The sequence below is a fragment of the Manis pentadactyla genome, chromosome 6, assembly GCF_030020395.1.
Source record: "Manis pentadactyla isolate mManPen7 chromosome 6, mManPen7.hap1, whole genome shotgun sequence".
NCBI lineage: Eukaryota > Metazoa > Chordata > Mammalia > Pholidota > Manidae > Manis > Manis pentadactyla.
In genome coordinates, this window is record NC_080024.1 from 20,116,182 (window position 1) to 20,137,008 (window position 20,827).

The 20,827-nt window shown below is 37.7% G+C and overlaps 1 long non-coding RNA gene across 2 annotated transcripts; it reads right to left on the reverse strand.

Annotated features, from left to right (window-relative positions):
- Nucleotides 1–1,890: 1,890 nt before the first annotated feature.
- LOC130684227 (uncharacterized) lies at nt 1,891–13,026 on the reverse strand. Of its 2 annotated transcripts, none has more exons than XR_008998415.1 (3): nt 12,950–13,026; nt 2,537–2,649; nt 1,891–2,289 (listed from the first exon to the last, which is right to left on the reverse strand). It is a non-coding gene; the product is annotated as an uncharacterized LOC130684227 (long non-coding RNA). The 2 variants fall into 2 exon arrangements; XR_008998416.1 differs by lacking the exon at nt 12,950–13,026 and adding an exon at nt 9,570–9,700.
- Between the last annotated feature and the right edge of the window lie 7,801 nt (nt 13,027–20,827).

A 20,827-nucleotide genomic window follows, 5' to 3' on the forward strand; every position in this document is an offset into this window, starting at 1 on the left:
GAACATAAATTTGCTTATAATGAGATCATATAATGCTTACTCTTACCACAACTACAGCCCCAGAAACCAGCTTCAAGAGAGTGTCTGAGGGACAGAGTTTTTATCTGGATGTTTTTCCTTTCTTTTCCTTCCTTTCTCTGATTTTGCTGTATATACTGTGAACAGAAGGAGAAAAAAACAAACCCAGATATACACAATTACAGCTCTCAGCCATAAAGAAAAGTGAGTCTAGAGTGAAGTGCTGGAGCTGGTTTGCTCTGGCTTATGAGAGCCACTTGTGTTCATCTTTTCCCAACTGTGTTCAGTGAAGTCATTTTAGTGGCCTGAAATCATCCACAGTGGGAGGATTTACACCACAAAAATTGGCAAATATTACAGATCTGGCCTCTATTTCCCCTGGAGAGCCAGTTTTTAAACATTTACCAGCATACTCCTGGCATGTCTCTCAATGTCGGCCAACGGAAGCAGTGTAAAACAACGGGACGTTTCATCTCTGAATGTCAACAGCATGCGAGTCATGGTCCAAAGACATCAAGATGAGAGCTGTAATGATGCAAACTGCACGGAGCGGGACCCACATCCACTGTGAGGAACAACACTGGCTTAGAGTTGAGGTTAAAAGAAAATGCACCATTATTTTCAATTGAATAATAATACAACCCAATTTATATGCAAGATATATATTTTGGTGAATGATTTGTTTGTTTGTTTTTGATGCATAATGGCAGTAACTATTGTGTTTTTTAAATATTCTAAATTCCTTAATTCCTTAGGAGAAATCTTGCATAGTCATAAAAATTCATGAATTCACTTGCCTATGTTCTCAGTTTTTCTTTTGCCTCTGACTCACACAGTGGCAGGCATAGAAGACAATATCTAGCTAATAAGAGAACTTTCCTTATAAAGCATGAATAAATAAGTGAAATAACATTTGGATTAATAGACATGGTTGGAATAGTAATGTAAAATAAATATACTCAGAATAGATTCTTGGGAAGACTGAAATGAAATCAGGTGGGCATATACTTATGCCTATGTACATTAAGCCAAGAAACCCAATGGAAAACCCAACGTCAGAATTGGATTTTGTTTCCCAAAATGCAAAGTCAGAAACATCATCATCTGCTTTCTATGGAGGCATCCAGAGGCTTCTCTTATGGAAAGGCAACATCTGTTTTAAGAAGTCCTTTGAAGAAACCTATATAAACATGTGGGAACGGTGTGGTATATTCACTCCCTTGCTTAAAGAGTTGCCAGAGGAAGTAGGGATTCAAGCCCCCGAGACAGAGGCCATTCAATTACCTTGGCTGAGGCAGTAGCACCAATTCCAGCCTCTCTGATGTTTAACACATCAAGAGGATGGAGGAAAATAAGGTTGCAACTGGAATCAATCTTGCCAGTTTCCTGGCATGATATCAAAGGTTACCTAGGTATACTTTTGCATGTGAAAAACTAAAATTTGGAAGAAAAATTTGGGAGGAGGGACTTAAAAACCCAGGTGAATCTTCTGTACAAAAGCCTGTCCTCATAATTTGCCAAGAAAATTTACCAGGTCCAATATTACATCCATTCTTCTAAGCCAGGGGTTCTCAATCTGGGGTCCTTGGATTGCATTCAGAATCTGTCAACTTCGATTTTTTAAAAAGACACCTTTATTTTCACTAACCCTGAACTGAAATCTATCATTTCCTTCAATTATGAATGTAAACAACAAACCACAGTGACTGTTACTATGATTCATCAGTAATAGAAATCACTTTTATATTACATTATCTTTTATATTATTTCAATACAAAATAATATATAATATTATAAAAATATTATTTATATCACACATATAATTTATATAAAAAATATATTGTACTTAGAGATCTTCACATACCTCTTACTCTCATCAGTATCTCATAATTTTGATAGTTATTAAACTTGCCATTGTGTCTTATTAAGTATTAATACAGAAGCATATACATTGTTACATAAAAAATGTGATGTTTTAATGGTTCAAAAATTGTATTTCAACATCATTGGTTTCCTCTGTGATTCTGGGTATTTCCATTTGTTTTTTGTTAAGCATTTTGAAACATTATCCAGAGAAGGAATCCAAAGGCTCCAAGAGATGGTGAGAAGTAGTTAAGGACCACAGCGGACAGAAGTGAAGATTCCTGGGGTAGTAGGTCTTTCCTGAATGCTATCCTTCCCATGTGCTAGAGGGAAAAACGATGAAGGGTTCTGATGTGCCTGGGCTCAGTCATGAACTCAGAAAAAAGTAGTTGGTACAATGCCTCCACCCTTAAAAAGAAAAAAAAAGAAATTTAAACAATACGAATCTAAATATTTCCCCAAGGAAAAGAGGGGAGGCCAAATAGGAAGGCCATTTAAAAGTGTGAAGCCATTTCTTTTAGGTCTTATCAGACAGTCCTGAGCCACAGAATGCATGCCTGAGATGGGGCAGAGGACAATGAATCATCTGAGAGGCAAAGCTGTGAGCAGGAAGCCAGGGCAGCTCTGCAGCCTGTCCATTCTGACATTCCTTTACCTTCTTGTGTGATCTTGGGTGAGTGACATAACCTTTGGTGATTCAGCTTTTCCATTTCTTGGCTCCACATTCCATTCAGTGGGCTGGGCAGAAGTCCCAAGATAAACAGCTTGCTGAAAGAGAGGGATCATGGATGATGTTAAAAGGAAGACAATGCCAAGGATCTGCTTCCAGTCCTTCCATGACTGCTCCATTGTTAGCTTTGGTCCCCACCCTTTGTCTTCATGTATTCCTGGTTTCACTCTTAGCTCAACTTTCCATTTGCTTCAGTTCACTGTCTGCAGCAATCAGAAATCTACTTTGAAAGGCCATCCTGTGTACAGCACAAAAGAAGGGACATCTCTGCTTCCTTGGCTGTCCTAACACCCCTGTTTTTCTCTCTGGGACCTTTCTCTCCCTCCTAACAAAATGTGCCTCAGACCATCCTTTGACAGTGGCATGTAGCTAGTTCTGAGTTTCTAAACTTGAAAAATGTAACAACACTCTTTAAAACAAAAAAGCTTGCTTATTTCCAAAGAAATTGATACCAATTATCAGTGCAAAAGAGTTTTTACTTTATAACTCATAAAAATACATGATTGCAGAAGTAAAAATACTTATATACATGAAGAGCACACGTGAGCATTTCCATGGGTCTGTGGACCTCTGAGAAATACCAGTATACGTGCTTGATTACAGCTTTAAGTATGAGTCTTTTAATGGTCATTTGAATTTTGACAAAGATCAAAGTTTTAATAAAAAAAGGAATGAAGCTTAGATGATGGAATTTCAGGCATCAGAATTGGGCAGGAAGAAGCAGGGGAAAACTGAATCCTTTCGGACAATCTGAGAATTATATTACACTTAATTCTCAACTGTGTCTATTGCTAAGGCATTCTTGTGTCTAGTGATGAATTTTTTGATTGAAGCAATTCAGGGAATTGTTAAAATAAGGTTACCATATTGAATTGAAAGAGACCAGAGGCCTCCTTAGCTACCCCAAAGACGCAACGATAATATCATCTGTTCTTTCAAAGAAGACCAAATTTAGTGTTGGTCAGCAAGGTGCCTGTTGTACAAATCTGACATGTAAGTGATTTTTAAAGATAATATTCAGTTTACCCATAGAATCTTTGGGGATAAAGTCTGACATTAACTGCAAATCAATCTTTTCAACCTCTTTCCACATTTTAAAAATTGGCTTGAGTATTTTTCCTTGAATAATTTAGCTCATCATAATTTCCCATGTGCACTGCAGCAGAGCTAAAATGGTTTTTCTATGAGTCTGCTTCCCTTACATTTACATTTCTTTTCCATTTTTAGTCATAAAAGCACTTTTGTCTCTACCAAACTAATCTTTATTAATTGGATTTCCACCTGCATGCCAGGCAGAGGAAAAAAGTAGTTTTAAGCATAATAATAAAGTCCTTCCTATCAAAGCAAAGAGAAGGAAGAGAGGCCAGAATCAGAGATACAAGTTTACCAAGATAAGACTTCTACTCTTACCATAATGACTTCTGAACATGTTACCAGCTAGTTATGAGGGGCCCAGGCTGATCTACTGACCAATATATGGAATCTGTGTTCTGGTTCACACCCAGCTACACTTCGCAAACCTTGCCCCATGCTTCACTTTATGAAGAAAGGAAAGCTATCTGTATTCCAATAACTAAAAACATCTGGTGGCCAGACCCATTTATTTATCCCACTCATTAGCTAATGGACATAAATCAATAGGGACAGGAAAGGGACTATTGCTCACGAGGCAGCCCTGATGGCTTTAAGGACCTGAATTGCACCCTCTATTTACAAGCCAGAGCAAAAGAGCCCAGCTTTCTACCAGTGTAAGGAATTACCATCAGTAGTGTATTTTGTCATGTTTTTGACTTTTTGCTCAATCTGATAGGTAAGAAATGCTCTATTTGTGTATTTTAATTTGTTTTCCTCCTATATGAGCATGATTGGTTCACATGTTTATGTTTATGGGTCATTTGTGTTTCTTTACCAGTGAAGGGTCTGCTTATGTATTTTGCTCAATTTTTAATCAAGTGGTTGGCCTTTTTTCTCCTCAAAACTTAAGTGCTCTTACTATGTTAAGGTATTAAACCTTTGTCTGTGATGTAAGTTGCAAATACAATTTTTGCAATTTGTCCTCTTACTTGGCTTATGGTATTTTTATTTAGCCAAAGACTTTTTTTAGTGTAGTCAAATTTACCATTAATTTCTTATTGTTTATGTATTTTTAAGTCATCGTATAAAATTTATAAAAAGATGCATCCAAGTATTCTCCACAGATATGTATGATTTCATTTTTTGGATTTAGATTCCCAATTTATCTTATGTATGATATGAGGAATTCATCCAATTATATCTTTTAGATTTGACTACCCACTCATCTACCAAAAGTCCTTCTTTCACTCATTGATTTGAAATACCACTTTTATCTTTCAGTCTCATACACTAAATACTATAATATACCAAATTTCCCTATGCAATTGAGTATATTTATAGATTTCTTATCCTATCTCATTGGTATACTGATTGCTATGAATTAATTGATCTCTTCCCTAACTTCCTTTTCTGTTAACAGGGGCTAAAGACTCACAGTTTTTTAAGTAGGAAATATGAGAGGAAAAAAAGAGGCCATTACTATCTGCATGTTCAATAGTTGCTCCATCAATACAAATCTCACTATTGAAAGCAAAGGTGATTTTTCAGCCTAGAATGATCCTCATTCAAAACCTAAGATCTATCTCTAAATTATGCTATCCTGAGATTTTTTTCATACAAGGACTCAATTTTCAAGATTCAATCACAGTTATTCTTCACACAAACACTTTCAGAAGTAAAAGTACCCATTGTTTGTCCACTTATTTTTATTGAGTCTGATCTTCTGTTAAGATTGTTTGTAAACAATATCACAGAAGTTATTTTTAAAATTTTGTTTGCCCACTGAAAATTAATCCAATAGCTCTAACTAGTCTTTCTAAAAAGACCACCTCAACTCACCTTGAAAACACTTACACTTTATCTAGAGGGGTCAAGTCTTGCTCTCTAAATACCAATACATCAAGGCAAAAGACTTACCTTATCTCATCTCTTTCCACTGTAAGAATTAGTTAGCTTTAAGAACTTGAAGTTAATATGTTTTTGGAATTTCTGTGTGATACAATTAGCATTTTCAATAACAATATTCAGAGAAGCAGAAAAGCAGATGAAAAGTCTGGATAAAAAAAAAATTACTAAATGAAATATAAGGAATCATTTAAAAATAGTATTCTTAGAGTGCCCACAGCTAGATTTTTCTCAATAGATAGAAAAAACTCACTCATAAAAATGGACAAGAGGTTCTTGGATGGCCATTTATAATGAAGGATTTCTTTCAGCAATTTTCAAATTTGTTTTGGGATTAACTGTCCTATAAACCAGACAAATTACACCACAAAGTCGAGATTTTGACAACCTTGTATGTAACTGATAAGCAAGAGGGAATATTTTCAGGCAGCAGTCATAATTTTTCCTTGACTGCTAATATCTGCTTACTAAACCCTGCACACATCCCCATGGTATTGGGGTTTATAAACATTACTTGATGATGACATGCTGAATATTATGAAAATGTGTCTCTCCATCCACACCCAAAACCCTCCAAAGAACATTTCATGTTTTCAGACTGTGGTCAACAGGCTTTTTGGGGACTATCTGCAGTTCTTCAATGGAAATTTAAATAGATCCTTTATTCACAAGAAATTCCTGAGCTATCCTTGCAGGAAACAAGATGGCCATAAGCCACAAAGGCAGTTTTGAAGCAAAATGCTATAGAAATAGAGGTTGTTTCTTATACCTCCTGACAGGAAATGTTGCAAATTTTAAGAACAGATTATTTACTGAAAAAAGTATAAAAATAGCCAGACAGGTATTTCTTTGCTTTTGCAGATTTCAAGGCTCCAAACCACATTTAGGCATCAAAAATAAAACTGTGTAGCATTTCTATCAACACTTGATACTCAAGTAGCATTCATTCATATTTCCAGCACAAAAAATATAAAGTTTGATAATGAGAAAGAAGACATAATACTTCTCAGTGAAGCTGAAATGCACATGAAATAAAAAGTATTGGTTTGACAGATTCAGTACTTTTTTGTTGACTGCAATCCATAGAACTGCCACAAACAGAGGTATTATGATAGGAAAAGAAATCCCATTCAAACTCAAAAGAGCCTCTGTCTAATAAAATACTTACAAAGCCATTGTGAGTCATGAGAATTATGAAAATTAGGTACTTAATAAGCATCCTAAATGTACAATTTTGAGTGGACATACTCCCACATCAAGTAACAAATGAAACAGTGAGGCAACAAATAGGATGAAATAATGAAGAAAGAAAAGAGAAGACAAATTTGATATTGTCTTAAAAAGAAGTATTATATATTTATCCCTTTATTGTCTGATTCTTGCTTTATTGCATATTGTCACTTGGAAGACATAAAGAAAAACTTAGGAAAACTTACCCAACACTTGGACGTAAATCGTAAGATAATAATAAAAAATAAATTTTTATTGATATGTTTAAGTGGAAAGGATAACATGTTTCTCTGGTCTGTGTGCATTTTCTGACCAACAATTTCCTGCTTTCTTATAATAAAATTCGTTAGATGGAAATTAATTAAGGGGTTTTAACTGAGCTCAATTGCCTCAAATTATCGCTTTTTTCCTCCAAAAAATTCTTTATTTTGACCCAAACAAAATTAAGCTCACTGAAACTGAAAGTAAAATTACTTCAAGAAAAATCTCTTCCAGGTGCAAATTCTTTAAAAAAAAAAATCAGAGATCTTTGCTAAAGTATGGAACATCCCTAGTAAGTAAGTATATGCTCCCCATAAGAGCAAAGGTATTGCTTTGTTCACTGTATCACCAGCATCTGGAAGGATACTCCATAAACACAAAACATTTATGGCACTCCTTCCTTGCACACAAGTAATAAAGAGCAAAATAGTACTTATTTTCCCCAAATGTGATTTAATTAATCCTTATAATTGGTAAGAAAAAAAACAGTGTTTACTGGCTGGAAGAAATTGGGATGAAGTTTAAGGAATTCAGGATTTAAATACCGGATAGCTTAATTAAACTACTGAATACACTTTGGCAGCTCGTATGTGAAATAGTAAGACTCTGCCCTCTTTTTTGGCCACTGTTTGACTATAGATCCTGGGCTTGCAACCTATTCAGTTTCCCAGGGTCCTGTGCATAGGACCCCACACTTAGTTCAATGCTCTACTGTCTCCCTTTTGAAATTCGTTCCTAATACATACACTTTTACAGATCTCAAGGCTCTAAACCACATTTAGGAATCAAAAATAAAACTGTATAGTATTTCTATCAACTCTTGATATTCAAGTATTGTTCATTCATATTTCCAGCACAAAAAATATAGAGTTTGATAGTGAGAAAGAAGACATAATACTTCTCACTGAAGCTTAAATGTATGTGAAATAAAAATTATTGGTTTGACAAATTCAGTACTTTTTTGTTGACTGCAATCCATAGAACCTGCATTTTTGTATTGTATTAAGCCCTAAAAATTATGTAGCCAGTGCTATAAAGGATAGCACTGAGGAGGCTAGGAAGAGAAGGATGCTGCATGGATGACCAGTAATCCAATACACAGAAGGCAGGTTAGGAAGAATTAAATGAAAGCTTATATATTTCAGAAAGTTCAACAAGAGGAAGCTCCAGATAATGTCAACCTCTCTTGTTTCTTAGATTTCCACTGTCCCTAAAAAATGCTTATCTGAGGACTTGAGCTATCACTGTGCATTTATCATCTTTGACTTTCTAGCTGACAAAATCATAACTGAATCCTAAATTTCCAATAATCTCTTAAGCAGGTCGTTTTATTTTTGCAGCTCTCAAGAACCACTAACCCACCACATTAGACATTTTAAAAGATTCTAATTTCACTCGTAGGTTCCTCTTTGTCATGCAGAAATCATAGTACTCAAGAGAACTGTAAAGTCAGCCTCTTTAAAAAAACAAAAGCCACATACTGGGGATTTATGAGTCTCTGAAGTCTGACCGCTGTGATGGGACTCTATTGTAATGTAGACATTCCAGACACATCTTCAGCACTTGCAGTATACTTTCTGTGTACTACATGGTTCACAGAAAATGTCCTTCAATCCATTAAGACATACCATTTGCCATCACTTGAGCTCTTTATACTTAAGGTTTTATCGATGAAGAAATACTACCAGTTCTTAATCTTACCACAACCATCCCATTTAAATCTTGAAGACATTTACAGTGTGGTATTTTAGAGTTAAATATACATTCACTCTTCTGTCACTAGATGTAAGGCTGAACTAATGTACTTTGGTTGATAGTGGAAGAGCACATGGCATAGCTAAGCTCATTCACTGAGCCATGAGCTTATTGCAAGCAAATTATAAGTCATGTTCAATAGCATCATTTACATGTTATGTTTGCAACCTAAGACCTTCACAGAAAGAAGATAACCCTTAAGACTATCCCTAAATATGTATTAGTTTAATTAAAACTAGAACCAGATATATTTGAAAAAGGTAGATTCCAGAGTTAATTTCATCAAATCCATCCGTATGCCTTGGACTTTGGTTTTGAGGTGATTGTCTTGGGATAGATATTCCCCACCCGCTCTAGTAGGAAAACTGCATTCATTGTTGCCATGATCACAAACTTACAAATCTTTATAGCCAATGACAACTCCTGCAAACTGAGGGAACTTTATGTGTCAATACTGGGCTAGAGGCTTTATATACACCACCTTATTTAACTCTTACAAAAATCCGTGGAACCTGATTAGTTTAAGCCCCATCCCATGCCTCTCCCTGGTTTCTGCAATTGGACGTCTTCCATGCCATTTCCCTGTTCTTATTTCCACACCGGTTTTTCATTCTCCAGTTGCCTCAGCGAATCAAGGAGTGATGCCTGCCAGAACTACAGTGCTGCATCTCCACCTGCTCAAGTGCCCCCTCCTGCCTCCCTCTTACTTATCCAACGCCTCCTTCTTCAATACCTGGCTTAAGTCTTCTTCCATGAATACTCTCCACACTCATCTTCTTACTATGAATTCCTGCTGTAGAACTTCCGTGGGAGAGAAATGAGAGCATGGCAGGCGGGGTGCTCCGCATGATCAAGGTAAAGATGTAGGAGTCTGTGGCAGGAAGGGGAAGAAGGCATTCACTGGTGTGGCTGTATTATAAAAGTAGTGGTTGACAAGTGGAGGAGGAGTCGGTCAAATAAAGAGAATACATTGTTAAGGCCGTAAAAGTATACTTCCTCTTAGAGGCGATTGCACCCACTGAAAAGCTTTATAAGTAGAGGAGGGGTCTGACCACATCTGTGCTTCAAACAGGTCACTCTGGTAGCAACAGGTCTTGGTGGATTGGGTAAGGAAGCAGCAAAACAGAGAAGGAAAAAATATCACAAAAAGACATCAGCTAAATCAAGAGTTTAGCTAAGACACAGCAGGGAGTGTGGCCTTGTGAGTTAAGGGTTACGAAGAAAGAAGATTCCAGGCAGGAAGAACAGTAGAAACAAAAGCTTTGGGGCCGAGACATGCTTGATATATTGGAGGAATGCCAAGGAATCCAGTGTGACTGGGCCATTGAGAATGGAGAGGAGAGTGGTAGGAGATGAGGACGGGGAGATAGAATAGCCAGGGCCGAAGTACCCAGGACCAGATGTCTCCAAAAGGATTTTGGATGTGGGCAATGGTCTGAGATGTTCATATTGAAGTTTTCAGAAGCATCACTCTTCTGCTGTGGGGAGAAGTAGCTACAGGCAGAGTGGGTAGGGAGGCAGGGCTATTGTATCCCAGGTGGAGGGTGGTAGTGGGTGGCGTGGATAGGGTATAGTGAGGGAAGTTGTAGAGGGGCCTAATTGTCAGGGTTTGGTGATGTGTTAGATACGGAGTGAGTGAGAGAAGTCAGGAATCAAGGATGACTTCAAGACGGGAGCACCTATCATTGACAGTGGACAAGGCTCTGGAGAAAATAGGGAAAGCCATGTGAAAGCATGACGTGAGACGTTACTCATGGTGGTGGGTACTCAATAGCTGCTTGGTGACTGACTAACTAAATGAATGAATGAGACCTGTGTGGGGTTGTCAACTCTATCTTAATTGTAAGGCCTCATGCTATTGAACAAATGAATGCCTTTTTCTTTACTAGGTAGCCATTGCACCTTCTTTCCCTGCCTCAAAGTTTCTGAGCATCATATATCTTCTGCTACTTAAAATAGCAGCACCCCAAACCCCTCTCTTCACTGCCTTGTGCAGAATCTTGGATGATTTACTCCATTTGCCATATCTAGTATTTGGCTTTGAAATTTTACTTCCTTCTGGAGACTCCTATATTGTAACTAGAATAAGCTGTGTTGTCAAGCTGTTTATAACCTTCATTTTCTTAAAATAAATGGGTACAAAACATATTAAAAGAAGGGTTGGTCATGTTCTAGCTTTGCATTAAGTCACATGCATGGATTTCAGTGGAAAATCGTTTCCTCAAAGACACAGAAAGAGCCTTTTGTTACAAGTTTACACTGGAATTTTTTTCATTAGCAGATGAGAGCTCTGTGCTGCAGCCAGAATCCAGCTGTGCAAGTTTTCAACAGCTGGAATTGTAAGCTTCATTCTATGAAAATGAGCTCATTACTATTTAGTTTGTGCTGATGCTCAATAAATCCATGAAGTATTTCTCTGTGTTTGAGGAGAATTTTATAAAATTGCATAAAGAATTTTCAAAACAAAATTTTAGGTCTGTCGGTATTAAAATCAGAATATCCTTTTCTTCCCCCTTTATTTTGAAATCAGGTCTCAAAGTTGAGCAAATTATACACATCAGCAAACATGTGCTAAAGAAATACTCTGCTAAGTATAGTATATTAAATGCGTAACATTAAAAATTAATGTGCAAACCAATATTATTTATAAACCAATATTATATAAGAGATCACACAGCTTAGCAATAATAATCACAGCAGTTATATTTTTATCACAGCAGTTATTATTTTTAAGCTTGCTAGACACTATGTTATGCATTACCTCATTCTTTAAAACATGCATCTTAAATCATGTAGAAAAATGAAAAAGTAATGCAATTAGTTTTAGCTGGGTTTTCAGCTTTCACTCCGATGTTATTATTTCCGTAATGAGATCAAATCCCATCCTGAAGGTTGATTCCATGATGTCTTTAGAGTAAGTTTTCTTAGCACTAACATTGTAATAAAGTAACTTGAAGATGCAAAGCTAGTGGGAGAAAAAAAAAGCCTTGGTATCAAAAATGTGTTTTCAGGGACCAAGAGTGAAAAATGTGTTTGTAGGAACAAAGAGTGAAAAATCAATTTTTGGTCTGAATTTAAGTACATCTCAATATTTTTGGTTGAACATTTGAGTCATTTAGAAAATAAGAGGGAATAAAAGAATAAACTTGCTAGGTCTTATAATTTAAAACTATCCACATCTCATTCAAAATATTTTCAGTGTGCCATTTTTATATTCCTTGGATGTGAATCCCAAAAAGACTTAATGGAGAGACAGCAGACGGTGGACCCATAATTAAAACAATAATGGCTGTGAAATTCAACCTCTAAAGTATGTTTAGTGTGAATTTCCTTCTCTGAAAACCATAGAAAATCACAATATAACAGTTTGATTTTGATCAGCTGGGACTGTTATCAGTTCAAACTCCAAAACCTTTGACCAAAGTCCAAAACTTCCATTTACTATTAAATCCGTGAATCCCTCTATAGCAGATCTAGTCACTTGAGGATGTCACCTTTAAATGAATGCCACTTTTGTACATGCCACTTAAGGACCCCTCTAAAAGCCACAGGGAGATGCCACACTAGCCCTACTGTTAGGTTTTCCCAAAGTTGGTTCCCTTCGAGGGACGAGGGAATGCTGTCTGGCATCAAAACCAAAGAGATTCCTGGGGTTTCAATCCCAAATTCTACCTCTGACCACATTCAACCTGTAAATTTCCTCTGTGCAAGATTTTACAACTAAGAATAATTTCTTTAGTTATGTGTGCCTTGCAGAGTATAAAGTCCTTCTGTGACAGGATGGAGCCTTAAGATTTGTGAAGGAAGGAGATTCTTAAACAACTTCAAGCACTATGAATGATTGGCCAGCCCCATCCCTGAGGAAAAATATTACTAATATTATGTTTTAAATCCAGTTTACATGTTACAGGAGAGACTCCTGTTCTGGAATATTTTGTCCTGGTTTCAGTATCTGAGTGCTATGTGATTCCAAAGGAGACTAATTATTACATTATTTTACCCTTGGTTTATTAAAACATCTGATCTACTTTTTGTGAAGTGAAGTAAAATTTAGGTCTCCTTAGAGAAAGCAGGACAGAAGAATGCTGAATTATATATAAGGGCAATACTCACTGTTATGTTGGCTCTGATGGTTACTTCCAGATGCTTTAGGGGAAGTGGGAGAAATTCTCAGACACTGAAAGCCTTTATAGCATACCTACACTAGTTCAGATTATGTTAACACAGCAAAAATTTCTTGCTCACCACCACCTGCTGGGGTTACTGATTTGCTAATCAAACAAGAACTTTCCTTTGGCCTGTATGCGGCCATTCAAAGAAAAAAAAAAAAGGAAAATCCATTAACATCTGTTTTAAGGAAATCCTTCTATTTGGAATGAGAAACATATTCATCTATCAAAATGTTTTAAGTTATTTATGCAATCTTCTCTGAAAACTTGGAATCCTAAATCAGCTTGAAAAGATGCTTAGAGACAGAATTCTCAGCTAATGGCTTGCAGGTCACATCTTTATTCCCTGAACTTGTTTTATAACCTGGCAGGAGATGTCCTAATGTGTGAAATGTGTAAGACACAGGGAGGAAGCCCACAAACCCCATTCCAAAAACACAATTCAATCCTTTCATTAATAAATAGTAATTATTAATTAAATATATCTTTTCTGGGAACTTAACATGTGCCATCAACTGTACAAAATACAGATTTGAATCAAACAATATAGTCACAGCTGTCATGGAGCTTAGGATTTAATGGGAGATGACCTACAATAACTGATGAACTATTATAGGTAATGGGATACATGGAATGATGGAGCCGTTCAGGGGATATGGGGAAGTTCAATGGGCTAGGATCTGAACTAGCAAAGGGCTGGGGGAAGTGGATGTCCCCAAGGACTCCTCTATGGAAAGAACTCTAAGTGAAGGCTGAAGTTCAAGTTAGTCATAAGGAATAATTGAGAGAGATTGTTGGAGAGGCTGCAGGACAGTGATGGAATAATTAAATATGGAAAAATTAGTGAGGAGGCTATTACAGGAGTCTCAATGACAGATATTCACGGCTTCCTCTGAATGCAGAAAATGCCATCTCAAGACATTTAGAAAGGCTTGATTTTCCTTGAGATGAATTAGAGCTTGCAGACACTGAGTAGAGGTTAGATAGTAAGGAAGCAAATACCAACCTACAGGCAAATTCACAGGAGTCCCAGGTTGGGGTGTTAGGAAACATCCTTGCTTATTTTTCAGTCTTGGCTGAGGCTGGTTATTTCCACCTTACTGAAAGAAGAGAAACTTGCTATCTTGACAAAAATTGCAAGCAACATTTTTGATTAAAGAAAGCTGACTTTATTTGGACGGAACAGCTTTTCGTTTTATTTCAGTCTTGTCTGTGGTCTGACTCCTGTCAAAACCTTTTTTTCACAAGAGGCCTTGAATATTACAGGAGGCAACATCTGTAATTTAAAACAAAGTGGTCTAGTTTGGGGCTAGTAATTACTCCAGAGTGGGTTTCCAAACGCAGAATACATCTATAGCACATGCTCTGTACCACCATGCCTGCCTTCTCTGCTTAGCTAGCATCCATCCAATATTGCCCAAAGTCATTCCTAACCTATATTTAAATCAAAGCTACAGATAATCAAAATTATTCATAGATATTAAGCAAATCTACTAGAATACAAACTCTGTAAGGGAATTTTTTCGGTTTTTTGGTTTTTTTTTCATTGTGGGTTCTGAAGCCTAGACACTCAATAGTCATTGAAATAATGAGAAAACAATTGTTGACCAAAAATGTTGACATAATTCCAAATATGTTTACGCAGGTATTTATACCTCCTCAGCACGGTCCCATGACATATTTCTTTTTCTCTAGACAATCTATTGTATTCTCTCCCCCCCAAAAATAACTTTGGCCTTTTGTTTGTATACTCTTTCTCATTCTGTTCCTTCAGCATGGAATTTCTTCTCCTCTCCTACCCCTTATACCCCAGGTCTACCATCGATATGATCATCCTTTCAAGTCCAGCTCACCTTTCCACGGAGCTTCTCACCATATCAAGATACACTCAGTCCTCTTCTTAAAAACCCAACATCGTTTGTTTTTCATTGTGTCCTTTGGCCTGCCTTGTATAAAATCATATATGTACCTATTCTACCCTGTTGTGTAATTCAGTATTTGCTAAGGAAAACCAAACCACTCCAGGTATTTCCAGAAGAATGAAGTTAGCATGTAGATGATGAATGAGTTAACAAAACAAATAGGTTAAATCAGGCAAACCAGATATCAGCAATAACAGAAAGCCCTTTGTAGATTTGGGGCTTGTGAGACAAGAGAAGATGGTAAACCAGAGTCCAGAATCCAGAGCCATCTGGCCAGAAGCATGGCTGGGGCTAACTGATAGACCTGGGATCGTGGGGTAAGTAGCTGTTTCCCAGAGCTGGAGCAACAGTGGCAACACAGCTGCAGCCACAATTGCCACCCAGTTTCACCCAGTTCTTCTCTCCAACAGCAGCTCTCCAATGCCTTCCATTAGCTGAATCTATATGGAAACTAGTTAACAAGGAGGCCAAAGAAATGTAGCTCCGTGCAATATAGAGGAGAGCAGGGGAAAAGTGGGGAATGAATATGAGAACAAACAGGCAAATAACCTGATCACTATCTTTTCAGAAAAACAAGAAGTTGTGTGACAATAGAGACACCTTATAATATTCTTCAACACCTAGTACAATGCCTTACATAAAATACTGATTAGATTGTATTATTATATCCCACTTCTAAAAAAGAAAGTATCATTCTCTTCAAAGATGAAAAAAAGAATTTATACATGAAGTGCTGTTTAACCAGTAATTCTTTCTGCATGCCCACTAACCATCAAAATCATTCTTAAAACAAGTGAAGCTTATGTTTTACAAGTAAAATGTCATTATGAATTTGGCACTCCACTTCTGCCAAGTCCTGCCTCTTTTCCTTCCAAGGCTATCCTAGCTTGTTGGATTCACCAGAGCAGAGCTGCCAGATCTTCTTTGTGTCTTGACACTCTGTGATAATCCTATGAAACTGTCAATTCTTAGTTGGGGGTGGGGTGAGGAGGAGGATGTACATTTGCATATGTGCTAAAATGTTGCAAACAATTTCCGAGTATGTGCATAGCCCAAAGCTTACCTGTTAGTCTCCTATGACACTGACAGTTGAAAATCTTGATACTCATCTTTTAGTCAAATGAAATTTATAAAATGGCACGCAACACATATCTGATGAGCGATCCAGGTGTCCTCAGGGTTGGTTACTTCTAAGTAATCAAAACAGATGACTGTAGTTTGAAAGGCATAATGTAGAGCCTCAATAGGTTCTTAGGTGGGGATGAATTAATTCTCAAGAGACATTGGACAATATCTGAGGACATTTTTTGTTTGCATGACTGAGGTGTGGGTGTGGGGCTGGCATCTAGTGGGTAAAGGACACAGATTCATTAAATGTCTTACAATGCACAGAACTACAAAACAGAGAATTATCCAGCCCCGAATGTTAACAGTACTGAAGTTGAGAAATCCTATTCTAGAGCAAAAGCAGGGATGTGTTCCTACTGGGCTCAAAAAGATCACATTAATTTACAATGTAAGATACATCTTCCATTCCTTTAAGAAACTATTGTGCTCCAAAAAATAGGCACTTATATATTACTAACTGTAAGTCCAGGGAGAGGAAATCCCAGGGCAAAATACTTCTAAACTGAAATCAGCCAGCTTAAAACCCGTTTACTGCTTACAATCTGCAGTCCAGCACCGGCTCTCTCTCCTCTGCTCTGGAAGAAGTCAGCAATCAAGCCAGCCCCTCCCCTTAAACTCTCAGGTCCATACAAGCCCTTGGTTGCCCAGGTAATTACCCATTGACATGGAGATGAACTTCTCTCCACCCCTGAGGAGGTGCAAATGAACCAAAGCCAGGCGAGATAATCTGGAAATGTTACAATTTTACCCACACTAACATATTTAATTAATCAGATTTTACCTATCTCTCTGATTCTAAATTTCTTAATCTTTTATGTCAACTCTGCCACTATATCTTTGTGTCTAGTCTATAGCCTATTAGACGATGAACAATGAATTTCTATTATGCTTAGAGAAAGAACTGTCTAGACCAGGAAACCTGGCTTTCAGCAAAAAATATACCAAATAACAAAAAAAGATACACTCAAAATATTAACTACACAGCGATAAAAAACTCCGAGTACACCCAGAGTGTCCAAGGAAAAATCTACTGTGTCCTTTTTCAGAGATATGTATGTGTCAAAAGCCCCAGACTAAATACTCTCAGATCTCACACTACACTTCAGTTATCCCACGTAGATCACAGTGAGTTTCCAAAGCTGTTTCAAGGTGTGGTCATTCAGTAGGCTAGACCTAGACCTGGGAAACCTATTCTGACCCTCTATCCTGGAGCAGGTTTATACTTCAGAACCAGGCTGAGGCCAATCCTAGGAGAATGGTTTTTCTACTGGTGGTGCATCTGGTACACACACCTACTGAATCAGAATCTCCAAGAGTGGGACATGTGCATCAAGTGGACAGCTACAGTTCTAGATATTATAACCTTCCAGGGGGAATCTTGTCCAGATAGAGCTTCTCTCTAGGGAAGGCAAGAGACAAGATTCCATTAATATTCTATCAGAACTCCTGCAGTTTGGTTATTCCCTAGAGAGCTCAGAAATTGTAAAGCTGCCAGGCAGACACCTGCAAACCCAGGCTCCTGCTGAGCCTAGCATCAGACCAGCTACCAAGATCCAGGCTTACTGATTCACCCTAGCACCAGGCTGGCTTCTGCAGTCCCAGGTCCCTGGGCCACCCCAGCACCAGACAGCCCTGAGAACCCAGCATATAGCCTGATTCTCACCGCCCCTTGCTCCAGGCTCACCATAGGGCCAGACCACCCTCTAGATATGGGCCTCCTAGCTGGCCCCAGTACCAGATTGGCCCCAGCAGACCCAGGTCCCAGGCTCGGCCAGGTGGTCCCAACACCCGATTGGTTCTGGACTCAGGGTCCAGGTAGGCACATGCAGACCCAAGTCCCAGGAGCACTGCTGCAGACTCAAGCACCTGGCCCACCCTAGTGGACACAGGATCCAGGCCCAGTTCCCCCCAACCCCACTGGCTTGTGGAGTGAAACCTACATGCTTTAGCCTCGCACTATCTAAAACTCTGACATCTGGCCTCCACATACCTTTCTAACTCTACCTGACTATTTCTTTTCCAATACCAAGTGCTTCTGTTTCTTGTAAGTTTCTAGCTTTGTGTTCTTTACTGATATTTCCTCCTTCATCTGACATGCCCACCTCCAAATATCTTTAATGCACTTATTTTTTAATGCTCCCTCTTTCATGAAGCCTGACCTCATCCTACAGTAAAAAATACCCATCCCCCTTTCAGAATACCCACTGAACTCAGTGTTTCACTACAAGTACTGTTTGCATTCTTCCTTCTTTCTCAATGTCTCGTTAATGGCTGATTCATCTTGCTATTCCCCACAAAGCCTGCTAGCATGGTGCTCCTACCAAGTAGATGTTCTTCACTTTGGTGGAGTGAAGACTGCAGGTAAAACATTGTGGCAAGCCTGGTGCTCAGCAACTACAGTATTTTTATATTTATTTATTGAGGTAATTATTTTTTGGTAGTTGGGATTTAGAAGAATAAAATGTTATGATAACTGAAAATCAAACTGAAAACTATGATGAGAAAGGTAATCTGTTGCACGGGCAGTAGAGAATTTCTTTTACCTTACCCATTCTTAACTGTATGCATCAATTTAGCTGGGCTATTATTCAAGCAATTTTTCAATTAAACAGTGATCTGGGTAGTACTGTGATAATGTTTTGTAGATGTGATTAATGTCTATAATCAATTGACTTTAAGTGAAGAATACCTTCTGTAAGTAGGCAGGCCTTAAGAGCAGAACTGAGGTTTCTCTGAAGATAAAATTCCACCTGTGGAAAGAAAAACAGCGTCAGTTCATACCTGAGAGTCGCTGCCTGCCCCTCCTGAGAGCTGCCCCATAAATTTGGGGTGTATGGCCAGCTCCCACAATTGTGTAAACCAATACTTGCAATAAATAAATAAATCTTTCCTCCTGGTTCTGTCTCTGTGAAGGAACCCTGACAGATACACCCATTATGAAAATTTTCACCCAAAATTTTTGAAAGGACAGTTAGTAATTTTATATGTATGTGTGCATGCATATTTCATAGATATAATATATGCGTGCATATATACATACACATACCTGCACATAGTACAGATTAAAACAATGTAAAATATCTTTTCTGCTTAACAACTAAGTAAGTTTTAAAAATTATGATAATGCTCACTGTTATTGAGAGGATTCAGTATTATTGAAAGAGTCTATTGACTGCTAATAAGAATGCACATTGAGGGCAGCCTTTCTGAAAAGCAATTTGGTCTAAAAAACTCTCAGACTTTTTCATCTAAGACTCTCTTATGCACACAAAAATTTGTGTACAGATATTTGCAGTTCAGTGTTATTTATAATGAAGAAAATTGAAAAGTCACTTAAATGTCAAATAATAAGGATATGGCTTTATCCTAATAGTGGATTGTTATGTAGATATTAAAATAACCTTGAAGAAAATTCAGTGATATAATGCTCAGTGAGTATATTATATGAGTATGTATTGTATCAATTAGGAATCAACCAGAGAAGCAGAACTGGAAGTAGACACATACATTAAGACATTTATTACAAGGAATTGGCTGCTATGATTGTAAGTCTGAAATCCATAGGAAGGGCCAATTACAGGCACAGTGGAGCCCGTGGACATGGCCCGAAGCTGCTCCTCACAGGCAGTGTCTCTTAGTCTCTCTCTGCTGGAGGCCTCAGTCCTGCTTTTACGGCCTTTAATTTATAGACTTTGTAGTTGCAAAATCCCTTCACAACACATCTTGATGTTTGATTGGATAAGTGGAGGCTGAAACCTAGCTAAGCTGACACATCAAAAAAGCCATCATGTGTGTACAGGATGACCCTAGTGTGTAAGAAGTGAATATAAAGATAGGAACTGACATAGAAAAAAAGGCTGAAGAGAAGTACCTGGAAGTGGTGCAAATGTTTATTTCTGTGCAGTAGAAAGATTATGGAAGATTTTATTGTGCCTTGTATGTTCCTGCCTTCTTCAAAAGTTTTAAATAAATATGTACAATATTGCTATTTTAGTCAGAAAAGTATAGGATTTTTAAAAATTCAAACAAACCGAATAATACTCAAGGGCATAAAAGCAAAAAGTTTCACTTTTTAAATCAATGCCTCTTACTATAAAAGCTGCCAACAGCTACATAAAGAGTTAGACTGAAAAGCATCATTCATCGTCTCATGAACAATGGATCCCAAAACTTGAGAAGCCTCATCTGACTCAGGACAGGCTAAGCAGCAGGTTTCCAGCTGATTCTTAAACAAAGGGACATGGAGCTAGGACTCAGTTTGGTTCGCATGTGAGGTGACACCTCTCAGATAATTAATTTCCTACTGACTCAGGGGACTTGAAAGTTTTCAACAGATGTGGTCTTCAGTTGCTTAACTATTGACAGTTTGACAAATTTTAATTTATTACATGGGTATTATCTGTGTGTTGTGAGTGTGATGAATAAGAGGACACAGATTTTCTCTAATGTAAACAAAATATTTTCCTCATAATATAATTTACTCTCACACAAGCCAACTTTGATGCCTCAGTGAATTTAGATTATAAAAAGTCACAGCTGCAAGAGTTTTCAAGAGAAAACAACTCCCTCTTTTGACACAGGAAGAAGCTGAGGGTATGAGGAGTAAGGTGACTTGCTCAGGGAACCCCAGTGAGTGGGGACAAAGCCAGGACTGTCACCCAAACCCCCTGTGTGATTTACTATGTCACCTGTCTTCTTACTTATGAATTGTTTGAGTCAGAAAAATCATTATCCTTCACTAAAGCATAATAGAAACAGGAAAAAATACTGTT